The sequence below is a fragment of the Musa acuminata genome, chromosome BXJ1-5, assembly GCF_036884655.1.
Source record: "Musa acuminata AAA Group cultivar baxijiao chromosome BXJ1-5, Cavendish_Baxijiao_AAA, whole genome shotgun sequence".
Lineage (NCBI taxonomy): Eukaryota > Viridiplantae > Streptophyta > Magnoliopsida > Zingiberales > Musaceae > Musa > Musa acuminata.
In genome coordinates this window covers 11,910,001-11,926,707 of record NC_088331.1, presented here as the reverse complement: position 1 = coordinate 11,926,707, position 16,707 = coordinate 11,910,001, and the positions used below count along the sequence as shown (strand labels likewise).

The 16,707-nt window shown below is 38.9% G+C and overlaps 1 pseudogene; it reads left to right on the top strand.

Moving 5' to 3' along the window:
• LOC135673895 (noroxomaritidine synthase 2-like) overlaps positions 1-16,707 on the top strand; it is a 96,707-nt pseudogene that overhangs the window by 50,665 nt on the left and 29,335 nt on the right.

Sequence of the window (16,707 nt, the reverse complement as noted above, 5' to 3'; positions counted from 1 at the left end):
AAAGGTGAATCTATCTCATTATCGTGATCTCATCACGATCTGATTCCCATTACACAAATCCAAGGACATCACAATATATATATATATATATATATATATATATATATATATATATATATATATATATATATATATATATATATATATATATATATATATATATATGCAATAGTTATAAAGTGATATACGCCAAAATATAATAAGCAAAAAGATTTTGTATCAAGTCACATGTGTCATCACTCACATGATTGGCTTACTGGGCACCTATGACTAGCTATCCTTACACCCCACTCACTCCTCTCTCAAACTATTCTAGCACTTAGAACTATGAGAGGAGCTCACAAAAGATTGCAGTAGTGTTTCTATACTTTTTTACTCTCAATACTTGTGTACTTTAACCAGGGATGAGAGGGGTATTTATAGGCTTCAAGTTGATTCAAATTTGAAGCCTAAAAATATCTCATCCTAGGTTCCCCGGGCACGGGCAATACCACCACGTGCGTTGGGTAGTACCACCACCTAGTGTCAGTTTGGCTGACACTATCCTAGGCGGTACCATCGCCCAGGTCTGGCGGTACCACCGCTTGGGAGGTTGTGCTGGGCGGTACCACCGCCTGGCACTCTGCTAGGGGTGGTACAACTACCCAGATTGGCGATACCATCGCCTAACACAGTCTCGAAGACTATGCCACGACGGTGAGAATTCTTGGGGCACTGTTTGGGCTTCTTATTGGGCCCAACACAGTTCTTACATGGGCCTATCCGGCCCATAATTGGGTTGGCCCAATCCAAGCTCAATTACGTGCTAACTATGATTCCTAAGACATATTCTAAGCTAAACTAAGTCCATAAGTCTATTCTTCTAGCGAGCTTTCGGTGAACCTCTGATGAACTCTCGGCAATGTTCCGACAGACTCCCGGCAAGCTCTTGGACTTGTGATGATCCACTTGGCAAGTTACAATGAGCTTCTATGGCAAGCTCCGTGACTTCTCGATTGGTTCACGCAGAACTTCGGACGAACGTCTAGACTTCTAACGAACTCTTGAACTCCCAACGTGATCGTGTCCTTGACTCTAGGACTTTATTTTGCTTCATATCTTGCTATCATAGTTAATCCTGCACATGTAAAATAAACTTTGATCTAGATAATTAATCCTAAGCATCTAATCAAGTTGTCCGGCATGTCATTGGTCCCTCGACGCTTCGTCCGATTCTTCGGCGCATCGTTCTCTCTTGCAGCCTATTTCCCAATCAGCCAGTTGACTCCGCAACTCCGATATTCTTGGCACAATACCCACTTTTCTTGGCCCTATGCCTGAATCCACGGCCCGAAGCCTTCTGTTGATACGTCGACCGATCCACCGGCCCGACGTCCAATCTTCTGACATGTTCCTCCGGCCCAACATGATTTTCCTACTTTAATTGTCTCATCCTGATTGAAGCATCCCGCGTCACTCAAAACGTAGATTAAAATATAAACACATATCGATTGGTTTAATCATCAAAATCTGAGATTCAATAATCTCCCTCTTTTTGATGATGACAACCAATCGACAACGGAGTTAACCAAACTCCCTCTATCAATATGTCGTATTGATAGAGACTCTTGGATTCAAAAATCCAAGCAAACATGTTATGATTAAATTATTCATGATATCAACATACTTCTCCCCCTTTGTCATCAACAAAAAGGAGAAATACCACAATCAAGTGTTTGTGATACAAGTTCAACTCATTGCATGAAAAACATAGTATCCAATTTTATCATCATGCAATCTAGTAATTAAAGATGTGCAAGTTTAGCATGTTTGCTTTTCTTGAGATAGTAAATGTTTACTTCTCTTTAGACTATAAGGTAGCAATTTTTACGATATGCAAGTTTTACTACATACAAGCTAGCAAAAATTTTGAAACAAATGCAAGATAGCTTTCTTGTGTAAGCTCATGATTCTTCCTTCCTATTGCAATGTGTAAGTTGCAAGTTTTGCTTCTTGAGATAGGCAAGATAACACTTTTGCAATTTTTATTTCTTAATATAGGCAAGCTTTTTCTTCTCTTTTGAGAAGTGCCATTTTTGCTTTCTTTGCAAAGTGCAAGCTAGCAAAATGCCAAACTAGCAAGAGACAATGTTTTACATAAGGCAAGCAAACAATTTGGCAAGTGTTATATTTGCATCTTCTCTTTAGATGTGCAAGAAAGTAGGCAAGTTTTTGTATTTTCTTAACTTGTGTAAGCTAGCTAATTTCTCTTTGAGATGACCCTTTACATCAATTCAAGATAGCACATTAGCAACTCTTTCTCCCCCTTTGTCATTGGCAGAAAGAAGGGAAGACCCTTTACATCAATTATAACAAAGGTGAGTATCAATCTTATTTGTGCTTCATTATATTTTCAAATTAAAACATACATATTTTCAAAACCATACATTTCATTTTTCATGCATGAGACAAATAAATCAATCCTCATTATGAGCATATCATACATGATATTCAAGCATTAAAATTTTTAAGTATTTATCAACATGTTGATCATGATTCCAAACATTCATCATTTAAAGCATTCACGATACACATCATATGCAATACATCATGTACATCATTATCATAAGTATTGCATGCATCATTTCAAATTCATGAATATTTCATGTATTCATATCATCACATAAAGAATATCAAGAAGAATTAGTTGAGTGATGAGATCAATATTTCATGAATACAAGGATTTGCACATAAAAATCATATCATGAGAGATAAAATATCAAAGATCGAGTAAATACCAAAAGACATGATTCATTTAAATAATTTCTTTAATAAAATGCAAGAAGTCATGGTGAACGATCTTGATTTATATAAAGTTTCAAAACATAATTATCAAGATCGTGGTTAGTTTAATAGATCTCCTCTTTAGTAAATGGTAAAAGGAAACATAGGAGATATAAGATTTTGATTCATAAAAAAGATCTCAAGTAATTCCAATAAACCAAGATCATGATTTGGATAAAAATTCATTCAAATTCAAATCATCAAATCAAAATCATTTTTAAGATATTCATAAAAAGATGATCAAATAGATTCATCAAAGTCAATAAGATAGAGAAAAAGAATTTTCAAGAAACATGCTTTTCTCTTTTTAGTCATTTCAATTCATGTGATTTATTTAATAAAAGAATACCTTTTTCATTTATAAAAACATGCATCAACGTTTAGGATCGAAAAATAAATTTCATCATAAAAACCATCAAGATCAATAAATCATAAAAATCATCATGTATAACTTTAAAATCTCATTCACAAAATCGTCAAATCATTGTATCAAAATTTTAATATTTTCATTATAACTTTATGCATTTCTTCAAATCAAACATGATTTCATTTAATCAAAATCGAGAAATAACAATGGAAATCAACATGATAAACATTATTACTTCTTAACCATGATTTCATATTTTCAATCAAAATTATTTTGTTTATTTATCATAAAATATGCAATATTATCATTTTTGAAATTACTAGCATGATCATAATTTTTGCATTTTCATTTTTAAACATGTAATTTTCAAGAAAATTAATTCTAAACTAAAAAAGAAAATGCATCATAAAAAGCTTCAAGTAATTTCAAAATAAATTAGAGGGATTTCGATTACCTCATCATTGAAAACGGTTAAGGCGTAGTTTGCCACCTCGCCTTTCTTGATTTTCTCCTTGTCTTCAGAGGAGCTCAATTCATCCCACTTTGTATTCTTCTTATTGCGTTCAAAGCAAGTAGTTCCATTGTTTTTGTTCTTAAATTTTTGTTTCTTTAATTTTTTAAATTTCTTAGTGAGTAGTTCTTGTTCACCATCACTTGAGCTTATGCTCGAGTGGTCTTCAAATGTTCTATGTCCCAAATCCTTCCTGTTCTTTGGAAGGTGATTTTGTTCATCATATTCATCATGTGCATTGTGCACTATTTCATATGTCATTAATGACCCGATAAGTTTTTCAAGTGAAAAAATATTTAAATCTTTTGTTTCTTGTATTGACGTTACTTTTAATTCCCAAGCTTTAGAAAGTGATCGTATAACTTTACTAATAAGTTCAAAATTCGAGAAACATTTGCCAAGAGCTTTTAAACCATTGACAATATCTGTAAAACAGGTGTACATGTCAACAATGGTTTCGCTCGGCTTCATTCGAAAAAGCTCGAAATCATGCATTAAAAAGTTAATTTTTGAATCTTTAACTCTAGAAGTGCCTTCGTGTGTGATTTCAATAGTGTGTCATATGTCGAAAGTCATTTTGCACAAAGAAACCCGATTGAATTCATTTTTATCTAAGGGTGCAAAACAAGGCATTCATAGCCTTTGCATTTAGAGAAAACGTCTTCTTCTCCAAATCATTCCAACGGTTCATTGGAAGAGAAGACATTTTAAAACCAGATTCAATTATGTGCAATAAATTTAAATCTAATGAAAGCAAGAAAACTCTCATTCAAGTTTTCCAATAAGTGTAGTCCATCCCATTGAAGTAGGGAGGACGAATGAGAGATTGACTCTCTTGAAAGCCGAAATGAGCCAATTTTATTTGGGTGTTAAACCAAAGTAGAAAACCATGGCTCTAATACCAATTGTTAGGATCAGGGTCGACACTAAGAGGGGGGGATGAATTAGTGCAGTGGTAAAAACTACGTTAGTTTTAAAAAAAAACCTTTGTACGATAAAACTGTTTCCAACGTAAAACTATTTTTGAATAGATAATAACTTTGAAAGCTTACAAAAATGTATTTGAAGTAAAGTAAGGAAGACAGTTTGCAGTTAAGATAAATAGCAAGAATAAATGCAAACTAGAGAAGATAGCTGTTTATAGTGGTTCGGTCAATCATGACCTACATCCACTCCTCTGATTTCTCTTCCGTCGAGGCCACTGGCATCCACTAGAGGCCTTCCTTCAATAGACAAAGGCCAACCACCCTTTTACAACCCAATTCTCCTTTTACCGGGTTTAGGAGATAACCCTTACACCCCACTCACTCCTCTCTCAAACTATTCTAACACTTAGAACTATGAGAGGAGCTCACACAAGATTGCAGCAGCATTTCTATACTTTTTTACTCTCAATACTTATGTGCTTTAACCAGGGATAAGATGGGTCTTTATAGGCTTTAAGTTGATTCAAACTTGGAGCCTAAATACATCTCATCCCGGGTTCCCCGGGCACGAGCGGTACCACCACCTAGTGTTAGTTTTTCTGACACTATCTTGGGCGGTACCTCTGCCCAGGTCTGGTGGTACCACCGCCTGGCACCCTACCAGGGGTGGTACAACTGCCTAGACTGGCGGTACCACCGCCTAACACAATCTCGAAGATTGTGCCACGACGATGAGAATTCTTGGGGCACTGTTTGGGCTTCTTATTGGGCCCAACACAGTTCTTACATGGGCCTAGCTGGCCCGTAATTGGGTTGGCCTAATCCAAACCCAATTATGTGCTAACTACGATTCCTAAGACATATTCTAAGCTAAACTAAGTCCGTAAGTCTCTTCTTCCGGCGAGCTTTCGGCGAACCTCCGATGAACTCTTGGCAATGTTCCGACGGACTCCCGACAAGCTCCTGGACTTGCGACAATCCACTTGGTGAGTTCCAATGAGCTTCTCTAGCAAGCTCCATGACTTCTTGGCTGGTTCCCGCAGAACTTCCGATGAACGTCCAGACTTCCGACGAACTCTCAAACTCCCAACGTGATCGCGTCCTTGACTCCAAGACTTCATTTTACTTCATGTCTTGCTATCATAGTTAATCCTACATATGTAAAACAAACTTCGATCTAGACAATTAATCTTAAGCATCTAATCAAGTTGTTTGGCATGTCATTCGTCCCTCGACGCTTCGTCCGATTCTTCGGCGCATCGTCCTCTCTTGTGGCCTATTGCCCAATCGGTCAGTTGACTCCGCAACTCCGATATCCTTGGCACAATACCCACTCTTCTTGGCCCGATGCCCGAATCCACGGCCCGAAGCCTTCTGTCGGTACGTCGACCGATCCACCGGCCCGACGTCCAATCTTCTGACATGTTCCTTCAGCCCAACATGATTTTCTTGCTTTAATTGTCTCATCTTAATCGAAGCATCCTACGTCACTCAAAACGTAGATTAAAAAATAAACACATATCGATTGGTTTCATCATCAAAATTCGAGATTCAATAGTTACTTTACTCATGGTAACAATACCATCTAGCGTAGAATTACTGAGGGAAACCACTAGTGTCTCCCAACTTTCTAATAAAGAACTGAGAAATAATAATGCCTATAACTCATCATCAAGAGATATTTTCATTCAAATGCTCAACAATAGAAGCACCCTCTTTATATTTCAGGTTCACAAGTTTTCTGATTAAGAAAGTTTGTTATCAGTTGTTTTTCTTTCATAGAGACATTTCCACTTTTTCCAAAGAGAATATGCAGAACTTTCAATAGAAATATAGTGAAAGACACTATCATCGAGCCATTATCGAATAAACCCAACTGTTTTTTGGTCTAACCTCTTCCACTAATCATTTGTCATAGTTGCGGGCTTTGCACTATCCCCCTGCAAAGGTCCATACAAGTCTTTGCAATACACGAGATCTTCCATTCTTAGTTTCTATATCGTCCAATTGTTTCCATTCAAGCTAATTATGTGAGAAACACTACTGGCCTCCATGTTCAAATACAAAAATTAGATCACCAAAACCTTATTCTGATACCAGTTGATGGGATATAAAAAGAGAAACAAACTTTTATATATGAACAAATACAAGTAGGTCATAACACGTAGTGGAATTAAATAAAATCACAATCAAATAGGACATCAATATTTACGTGGAAAATCCCTCCAACGTGAAGGGTAAAAATCACAAGGCAAACCAGAGATAATCTACTATAAGAATAATAAATATACAAATCTTAAAGTCTTTTGCCCAAAACCTAAGCAACAATCTCAAAAGAATAATTAGGATATAAGGATTATGTCAGTGTGCACAATATCCAAATTCTCCCCAAGTAATCATAGCAAGAATCTACTATAGATTTAATCTAACCTGAGATGAGAACGCTGCTTAGATGATTGAGAACAATCTTTCTGCATTGTCCTTGTCTTCTTCCCTTTCCTTCTCTTATTTTTCTGTCCTTTTCTTTTTTTTTGAATTAAGATGCTGTTGCAGTTTTCTACATTGTTACTGTAGTTTTTTCTCCCTATTTTCAAAACCACCACACCCCCCTTGTTAGATCTAGGATTAGGTTAAAAGAGGGGTGGGCTATGAGCTATTAAAGCTCACTATGGGTTGAACTTATGGGTTGTCAGCCCAACATTGTGACCCCACCAACTTGCAACATGTCTTCAGTGCGAACTTCTCGAATTACCACAAGGGCCAAGACTTTTCGAAGATCTTCGACATCCTCGGTGTTGGCATCTTCAACTCCGAAGGCGAGTCATGGAAGAAGCAGAGGATGAAGGCCCATGGCCTCATAAGCGACCATAGGTTCCGTTCTTTTGTTTCCAGTTCTATTCGAAACAAGGTAGAGAAGGGACTGCTACCTTTCATGGACGAAGTCGCTAGTAGTCATATGTGCCTTGTAAGTCATTCACGTGATTGATGGCACATGCGACTTAACATATGATCTTTTTTTGCTTATTATATTTTAGTATTTATCACTTTATATTGTTTGTTGCATATATATATATATATATATATATATATATATATATATATATATATATATATATATATATATATATATATATATATATATAGTGATGTCTTTTAATCTGTGCAGTGGGAATCAGATCATGATGAGATCACGATAATACGATAATGAGACTGATTCACCTTTAAACACATATCCTAAATAATCTCGGTCATAGGTTACTCTAGAGGGACATCGAGATAACCAGACAGGTAGGGCCGCAAGCATGGCGGCCACCTGTGCACGAGCATTGCGCCAACGCGCAAGGGCGATGCTTGCGGGTGCTGGACCCACAAGCAGCACCTTTCATCGCTGGGCCCGCGCGCGAGTCACCAGCAACAGCGCTAGCGAGCCCCAGCGGGCGACGCTGGCCCGCTGGCCACCTACAAATGGGGTAGTGCCCGCAGGGGCGCCCGACCGCAAGGGCGACGCCGTTCGTAAGCACAGCACCCACGAGCGAGCCACCCCCAAGCAAGGGCGATGCCCCATGGCCCCCGACCCCCGCCACAACACCACCACCACCCACCCCCCCACCCATGTTGCATAAGCTGCCGCCCGCAAGGTGGCGACGGCCGCAGCAAGCAAGGAGAAGAGAGGGGTGATGGTTTTCTAGCCAATTGATAGTTTTGCCCCTCGGATTTTCAGAAATTTCAAATTCTGTCCTTTTTTCAAATTAAAAAATACTCCTCATAAATAAAACATTTTCCTACAAATCCTTGATTTCAGAAAAATATTAATTAATTAAAATTTTTAATTTATTATTATTTTTGTTATTATCAAGTAGTCCTACATGATGATGAATTATACATGTGATGTATGATATGTAAATAAATAATCATGGACCGCGTGATGTATGTACTTGTGATTATTATTATTGGGGCATGTGAGCTTCCATTTTATTTCTTGTTTATTATCGGACCAGCATGCCTATAATTAAGTTGTAATCATTGTTAGGATCGAGAGCACTAAGAGGGGGGGGGGGGGTGAATTAGTGCAGCGAAAATCTTTCAGCGATTAAAAACGAAAGCTGCGTTCGTTCGATAAAAAATGATTTCGATGTAAAAGCCGATTCTAAGATAACTTAAGATTAAGCACAGTTTACGTCTGCATGCAGTTTGCATCTGAACGCAGTTTGCGTCTAAACTCAGTTTACGTCTAAACTCAGTTTACGTTTAAACGCAGTTTGCGTCTAAACACTGTTTGGGCAGTTTACGTCTAAATGCAGTTTTACATCTAAACGCAATTTTACGTTTAAACGTAGGTTGCGTAGTTTACGTCTAAACGCGTTTTTACGTCTAAACGCAATTTGCGTCTAAACACAGTTCTACGTCTAAACACAGTTTGCGCAGTTTACGTCTAAACGCAGTTTTACGTCTAAACGCTGTTTTGGAAAGATCTGAACTTAGAAACTCGTTCGTAAAAGCACAGAAGACAGTTTGCAGTTATAAATGGAATCAGAACATAAACGTAAACTGCAATGTAAAGTTTGTACGAAAACACCGATTTACGTTTGAATGCAGATTCGGAAAGATCAGAACTTAGAGACTTGTTCGTAAAAGTGTAGAAGACAGTTTGCAGTTATAAATGGAATCAGAACATAAACGTAAACTACAATGTAAAGTTTGTATGAAAACACCGATTTACGTCTGAATGCAGATTCGGAATGATTAGAGACTTGTTCGTAAAAGCGCAGAGGGCAGTAGCTATGTAGGAGGTTTGCAGTAATGATAAAGTGCTCAAAGTAAAAGCAAACCAGAGATTTAGAGTGGTTCGGTCAGTCTTGACCTACTCCACTTTTGGCTTCCTCCACCGACGAGGTCACCGACGTCAACTAGAGGCCTTCCTTCAATAGGCGAAGGCCAACTGCCCTTTTACAATTTCACTCCTTTTGACGGGATCAGGAGACAACCCTTACAGAACCTTTCTCTCCTCTCTTTACAACTCAAGACTTTGAAGAACAGAAGGAGGAGAACTTAAAGGCTTTTCAACAATTTTGAGCTCAAGAATCACAGAGAAGATCAAGATTTCGGTGTAGGTCTCTTACTCTTTCTGTGCTGAATGGGTGGGGTATTTATAGGCCCCAACCCAGTTCAAATTTGGAGCTCAAAACGATCAAATCCTGGAATTCTGGGATCAGGCGGTTGCACCTCCTGACTAGAGAGGTTGCACCGCCTGGCAGAGCTCGGAGACTGAGCCTAGGCGGTTGCATCTCTGTGTCAGGGGCGGTTGCACCGCTTGAGTCTGGCTCGGAGACTGAGCCCCAGGCGGTGCCACCTCCTAACTGAGGCGGTTGCACCTCTCTTGCCAGAGCTCGAAGACCGAGCTCAAGCGGTGCTACCTCTGTTAGGGGAGGTCGCACCGCCCAGTCTCGCTCGGAGACTGAGCCCAGGCGGTGCCACCTCCTGCCTAGGGCGGTTGCACCACCCAGCTTCGCTGGGAGATCCTCTCCTGGGTGGTGCCACCTCCAACCTTGGCAGTGCCACCTCTTTCACTATTTCAGCTCACTTGGTTTGGCTCCAAACTTGGTCCAAACCAGTCCGAACTTGGGCCTAATTGACCCCAACTTGGGTTATAGGATTAACACCTAATCCTAACCCTAATTAACATGCTAACTATGAATTTAAAGACATTTTCTAAGCTATTACAAAGTCCGCAAGTCAAGACTTCTTCTTGCGAGGTTCCAGCAAACTTCCGACGGTCTTCCGATGAACTCTCAGAAACCATTCTGCGGACTCCTGGCAAGCTCCTAGACTTCACGATTTGATCTTAGCGAGTTCCAACGAGCTTCTTCGGCAAGCTCTGATCTTTCTCGGCGAGCTCCGGTAGCATTCCCGACGAACCTTCGGACTTCCGTCGAACTCTCGAACTCGCAACAAATCCTTTGCGCTTGACTCCGACACTTTGTTTCGCTTTATGCCTTCATCGTTATCATAGTCAATCCTACACAATTAAAACAAAACTTCGATCTAGACAATTAATCCTAAGCAATTTAACCAAGTTGTCCGGCATGTCATTGGTCCCTCGACGCTTCGTCTGATTCTTCGGCGCATCGTCCTCTCCTGCAGCCTATTGCCCAATCGGCCAGTTCACTCCGAAACTCCGATATCCTTGGCACAATACCCGCTCTTTTTGGCCCGATGCCCGAGTCCACGGCCCGAAGCCTTCTGTCGATACGTCGACCGATCCACCGGCCCGACGTCCAATCTTCTGACATGTTCCTTCGGCACAACATGATTTTCCTGCTTTAATTATCTCATCCTGATCGAAGCATCCTGCGTCACTCAAAACGCAGATTAAATCATAAACATATATCAAGGAGTTTCATCATCAAAATACGAGATTCAACAATCTCCCCCCTTTTGATGATGACAACCACTTGATGACGGAGTTTAACTTAACTCCCGGAGTTTAAACAAACTCCCCCTATCAATATGCCATATTGATAGAACCTTGAATTCAAACTGAATTCAAGTCATTGCAATATTCATCATGAATACTTGCAACACGTCAACATGAACATATGCATAAACTTATGCATCATATGTCATGTCATCAACATACTTTCATCAACATACTTCTCCCCCTTTGTCATCAACAAAAAGGAGAAGTATCACAATCAATCGTTTGTGATATAGATTCAACTCATTGCATGAAAAACATAGTATCAAGTTTTATCATCATGCAAGTTTGCTAATATCAAATATCAACATGAAAAATTGCGATGTAAGCTTTTGATATTATAACGCAAACATTTCAAGTGTTTATCAATTGTAGCATTTCATCACATGGTAAGATATCAACGCGTAAAATTACGATACAAGTTCTTGATATCTTAACGCATGATGCAAACATGGCATAATGCAAGTTTGGCAATCATAGCATCAATTCATATATCTCTTAATGATGCAAGCATTGCAAATATGGCAATTATATCAATTCATATATCTCTTGATGATGCAAGCATAGCATCAGTGTTCATAGCATCAATTCATATATTTCTCCCCCTTTGTCATCAACAAAATGGAGAACGATATAAGCAAATTTTAAGCATAAGTGCTTGTTGTTATTCATGTCATAACTAGGTTCATGTCATTTTCCAACAGTGAGTGATAGGATATCAAACATCTCAAGGAAAACATGACATGGAGATAGCTTTGAAAACTTCTTCCCCTTTTTTTTTTTTTATTTGTTATTATCTTTTTGCATGAAGGAGGAAGACTATTTGTGATACATGCTATTTGTAAGTTTACTTCGAGTGAAGTTAGAATCGATGAGAGATTAAATCATGCTTCATTTTTACAAGGACCAAGATATGTATGTGAAATAAATCCTTGCAAGTAAAAACACTTTCATCCATATTCATCAAATCCATTTCTCAAAAAATATTTTTCACATGATGTGTGTATGAGAGATGTATTTGCTAGTTAATTACATATGTCAAAAATCAATGATATGAACTGAACTTGATATGACATATGCTTGTTAAGTTTGGAAAAGAGTGAACTTGATATGTTAGATTCAAGAGAATCCGAAAATGAAATTTGACTCTTTCTTCCATTCGGACAAGGTTTTGCTATAGATATTCAATTACAATCATGCAGGTAAAGCATGCTTGTTATCATGGATGTTTTGTATTCAAGCACATAATTTTCAACATGTAATTGTGTAAAATCATTATGCCAATCAAGTGATTCAATCATTCAATCAAGAAGGTTCAAAAATTAATTTTAACACGTTCAATCATTAGGACGTATTTTTGCCATAGTTTTTCAAATACAATCATGAAGATAAGACATGCTCATCATCATGGTAGTACGATGGCAAGTTTACAATTTTAAGACACGCAAGCTAGTAATTTTTAGATGTTCAAGAAAGCAACTTTTGCTTCTTGAAATATAAGTTTTGCTACATGTGCAAGTTAACTTTTTGCTTCTACAAGATATCATTTCTTGGTGATGTTCAATACAGCAAGTTCTACATCATGCAAGCTAGTGAATCTTATAACATTTTAGAACATGCATGAGCATCATAAATTTTAATGATGTGCAAAATTATAAATTTTGCATGTTTGTATTTGTGCATCTTGAGATTTGTAAGATAGCATTTCTTGGTGATGTTCAAGATAGCAATTCCTGAGAAGTGTAATTATTTTGTTTCTCCCTTTTTTTGAATTATAATAGCTAGCAAATTAGCTTTCAAACATGTTTTGCTCCCCCTTTGTCATTGTCAAAAAGAAGGGAAGACCCTTTAATTTAAGTTCTAAATTATGACAAAGGTAAATAGCATTGATGAAAATTCAAGTCTTGAATGTCAAAACAATTATTTTATCATGAATGTTTCATCATTGCATGCATCATTATCATCATATATTTTTTAAAACATATAAACTCATTATTATATGATTCCGAATCATCATTCCTATTATTTCAATTTGACAAATCATGATCATGATTTTGATAAAACTCATTAATCATAACTTCAAATTAAACATGATTTAATATACTCAAAATCGAGAAATAACAATGGACATCACCATAAAACACATTATTACTTCTTAACTCTGATTTCATATTTTCAATCAAAATCATTTTGTTTGTTTATCATAAGATATGTAATATTATCATTTTCGAAATTACAAGCATGATCATAATTTTTGTATTTTTATTTTTGAACATGTAATTTTTAAGAAAATTAATTCTAAACTAAAAAAGAAAATACATCATGAAAGCATCAAGTAATTTCAAAATAAACCAAAGGCATTTTAATTACCTCAACGTCGTAAGCTATTAAGGCGTAGTTTGCCGCCTCGCTTTTGTTGACTTTCTCGTCTTCGGAGGAGCTCGATTCATCCCAATTTTTATTCTTCTTCTTGCGTTTAAAGCAAGTAGTTCCATTCTTTTTGCCTTTTAATTTTCGTTTCATTTGTAGTTTAAGTTCACCATCACTTGAGCTTATGCTCGAGTGGTCTTCAAATGTTCTATGTCCCAAATCCTTCCTGTTCTTTGGAAGGTTGTTTTGTTCATCATTGTCCTCATCACTTGAGTCATCGTTCAAGTGGCATTCATTTGTCCAGAGTTCCAAATCCTTCCTGTTCTTTGGAAGGTGATTGTGTTCAACATGTTCATCATGTGCATTGTGCACCATTTCATATGTCATCAATGAACCAATTAGTTCTTCAAGTGGTAAGTTGTTTAGGTTTTTAGCTTCTTGTATTGCAGTTACTTTTGAATCCCACTTCTTAGAAAGAGAACGCAAAATCTTGTTTACGAGTTCAAAATCCGAAAAACATTTTCCAAGAGCTCTTAAACTATTGACGACATCCGTGAAACGTGTGTACATGTCGCCTATAGTCTCGCTTGGTTGCATTCGAAAAATCTCAAAATCATGCAATAAAAAGTTAACTTTCGAGTCTTTGACTCTACTAGTTCCCTCGTGCGTGATTTCAAGTGTTCGCCAAATGTCAAAAGCCGTTTCGCATGTAGAAATCCGATTGAACTCATTTTTGTCCAAAGCGCAAAATAAGGCATTCATAGCCTTTGCGTTTAAAGAAAAATACTTCTTCTCCAAATCCGACCATTCGTTCATCGGTTTGGAGGGAAGTTAAAAACTATTTTCAATGATATTCCATAAATCTAAATTCGTAGATATCAAGAAAACTCTCATTCGAGTTTTCCAATAAGTGTAGTCCAATCCGTTAAATAACGGTGGACGAAAGACCGAAAAGCCCTCTTGAAAGCCATGAAGAGCCATTTCTCTCGGGTGTAAATCCGAAATGAGAAAAATCGGGCTCTGATACCAATTGTTAGGATCGAGAGCACTAAGAGGGGGGGAGGGGGTGAATTAGTGCAGCGGAAATCTTTCAGCGATTAAAAACGAAAGCTGCGTTCGTTCGATAAAAAATGATTTCGATGTAAAAGCCGATTCTAAGATAACTTAAGATTAAGCGCAGTTTACGTCTGCACGCGGTTTGCGTCTGAACGCAGTTTGCGTCTAAACTCAGTTTACGTCAAAACTCAGTTTACGTTTAAACGCAGTTTGCGTCTAAACACTGTTTGCACAGTTTACATCTAAATGCAGTTTTACGTCTAAACGCAATTTTACGTTTAAACGCAGGTTGCGTAGTTTACGTCTAAACGTGTTTTTACGTCTAAACGCAGTTTGCGTCTAAACGTAGTTCTACGTCTAAACACAGTTTGCGCAATTTATGTCTAAACGCAGTTTTACGTCTAAATGCAGTTTTGGAAAGATCTGAACTTAGAAACTCGTTCGTAAAAGCACAGAAGACAGTTTGCAGTTATAAATGGAATCAGAACGTAAACGTAAACTACAATGTAAAGTTTGTACAAAAACACTGATTTACGTCTGAATGCAGATTCGGAAAGATCAGAACTTAGAGACTTGTTCGTAAAAGCGCAGAAGACAGTTTGCAGTTATAAATGGAATCAGAACGTAAACGTAAACTGCAATGTAAAGTTTGTACGAAAACATCGATTTACGTCTGAATGCAGATTCGGAATGATTAGAGACTTGTTCGTAAAAGCGCAGAGGGCAGTAGCTATGTAGGAGGTTTGCAGTAATGATAAAGTGCTCAAAGTAAAAGCAAACCAGAGATTTAGAGTGGTTCGGTCAGTCTTGACCTACTCCACTTTTGGCTTCCTCCACCGACGAGGTCACCGACGTCAACTAGAGGCCTTCCTTCAATAGGCGAAGGCCAACTGCCCTTTTACAATTTCACTCCTTTTGACGGGATCAGGAGACAACCCTTACAGAACCTTTCTCTCCTGTCTTTACAACTCAAGACTTTGAAGAACAAAAGGAGGAGAACTTAAAGGCTTTTCAACAATTTTGAGCTCAAGAATCACAGAGAAGATCAAGATTTCGGTGTAGGTCTCTTACTCTTTCTGTGCTGAATGGGTGGGGTATTTATAGGCCCCAACCCAGTTCAAATTTGGAGCTCAAAACGATCAAATCCCGGAATTTCGGGATCAGGCGGTTGCACCTCCTGACTGGAGAGGTTGCACCGCTTGGCAGAGCTTGGAGACTGAGCCCAGGCGGTTGCACCTCTCTATCAGGGGCGGTTGCACCGCCTGAGTCTGGCTCGGAGACTGAGCCCCAGGCGGTGCCACCTCCTGACTGAGGCGGTTGCACCTCTCCTGCCAGAGCTCGAAGACCGAGCTCAAGCGGTGCTACCTCTGTCAGGGGAGGTTGCACCGCCCAGTCTCGCTCGGAGACTGAGCCCAGGCGGTGCCACCTCCTGCCTGGGGCGGTTGCACCGCCCAGCTTCGCTGGGAGATCCTCTCCTGGGCGGTGCCACCTCCAACCCTGGCGGTGCCACCTCTTTCACTATTTCAGCTCACTTGGTTTGGCTCCAAACTTGGTCCAAACCAGTCCGAACTTGGGCCTAATTGGCCCCAACTTGGGTTATAGGATTAACACCTAATCCTAACCCTAATTAACGTGCTAACTATGAATTTAAAGACATTTTCTAAGCTATTACAAAGTCTGCAAGTCAAGACTTCTTCTGGCGAGCTTCCGGCAAACTTCCGGCGGTCTTCTAATGAACTCTCGGAAACCATTCTGCGGACTCCCGGCAAGCTCCTAGACTTCACGATTTGATCTTAGCGAGTTCCAACGAGCTTCTTCGGCAAGCTCTGATCTTTCTCGGCGAGCTCCGGTAGCATTCCCAACGAACCTTCGGACTTCCGTCGAACTCTCGAACTCGCAACAAATCCTTTGCGCTTGACTCCGACACTTTGTTTCGCTTTATGTCTTCATCGTTATCATAGTAAATCCTGCAAAATTAAAACAAAACTTCGATCGAGACAATTAATCCTAAGCAATTTAACCAAGTTGTCCGGCATGTCATTGGTCCCTCGACGCTTCGTCTGATTCTTCGGCGCATCGTCCTCTCCTGCAGCCTATTGCCCAATCGGCCAGTTCACTCCGTAACTCCGATATCCTTGGCACAATACCCGCTCTTCTTGGCCCGATGCCCGAGTCCACG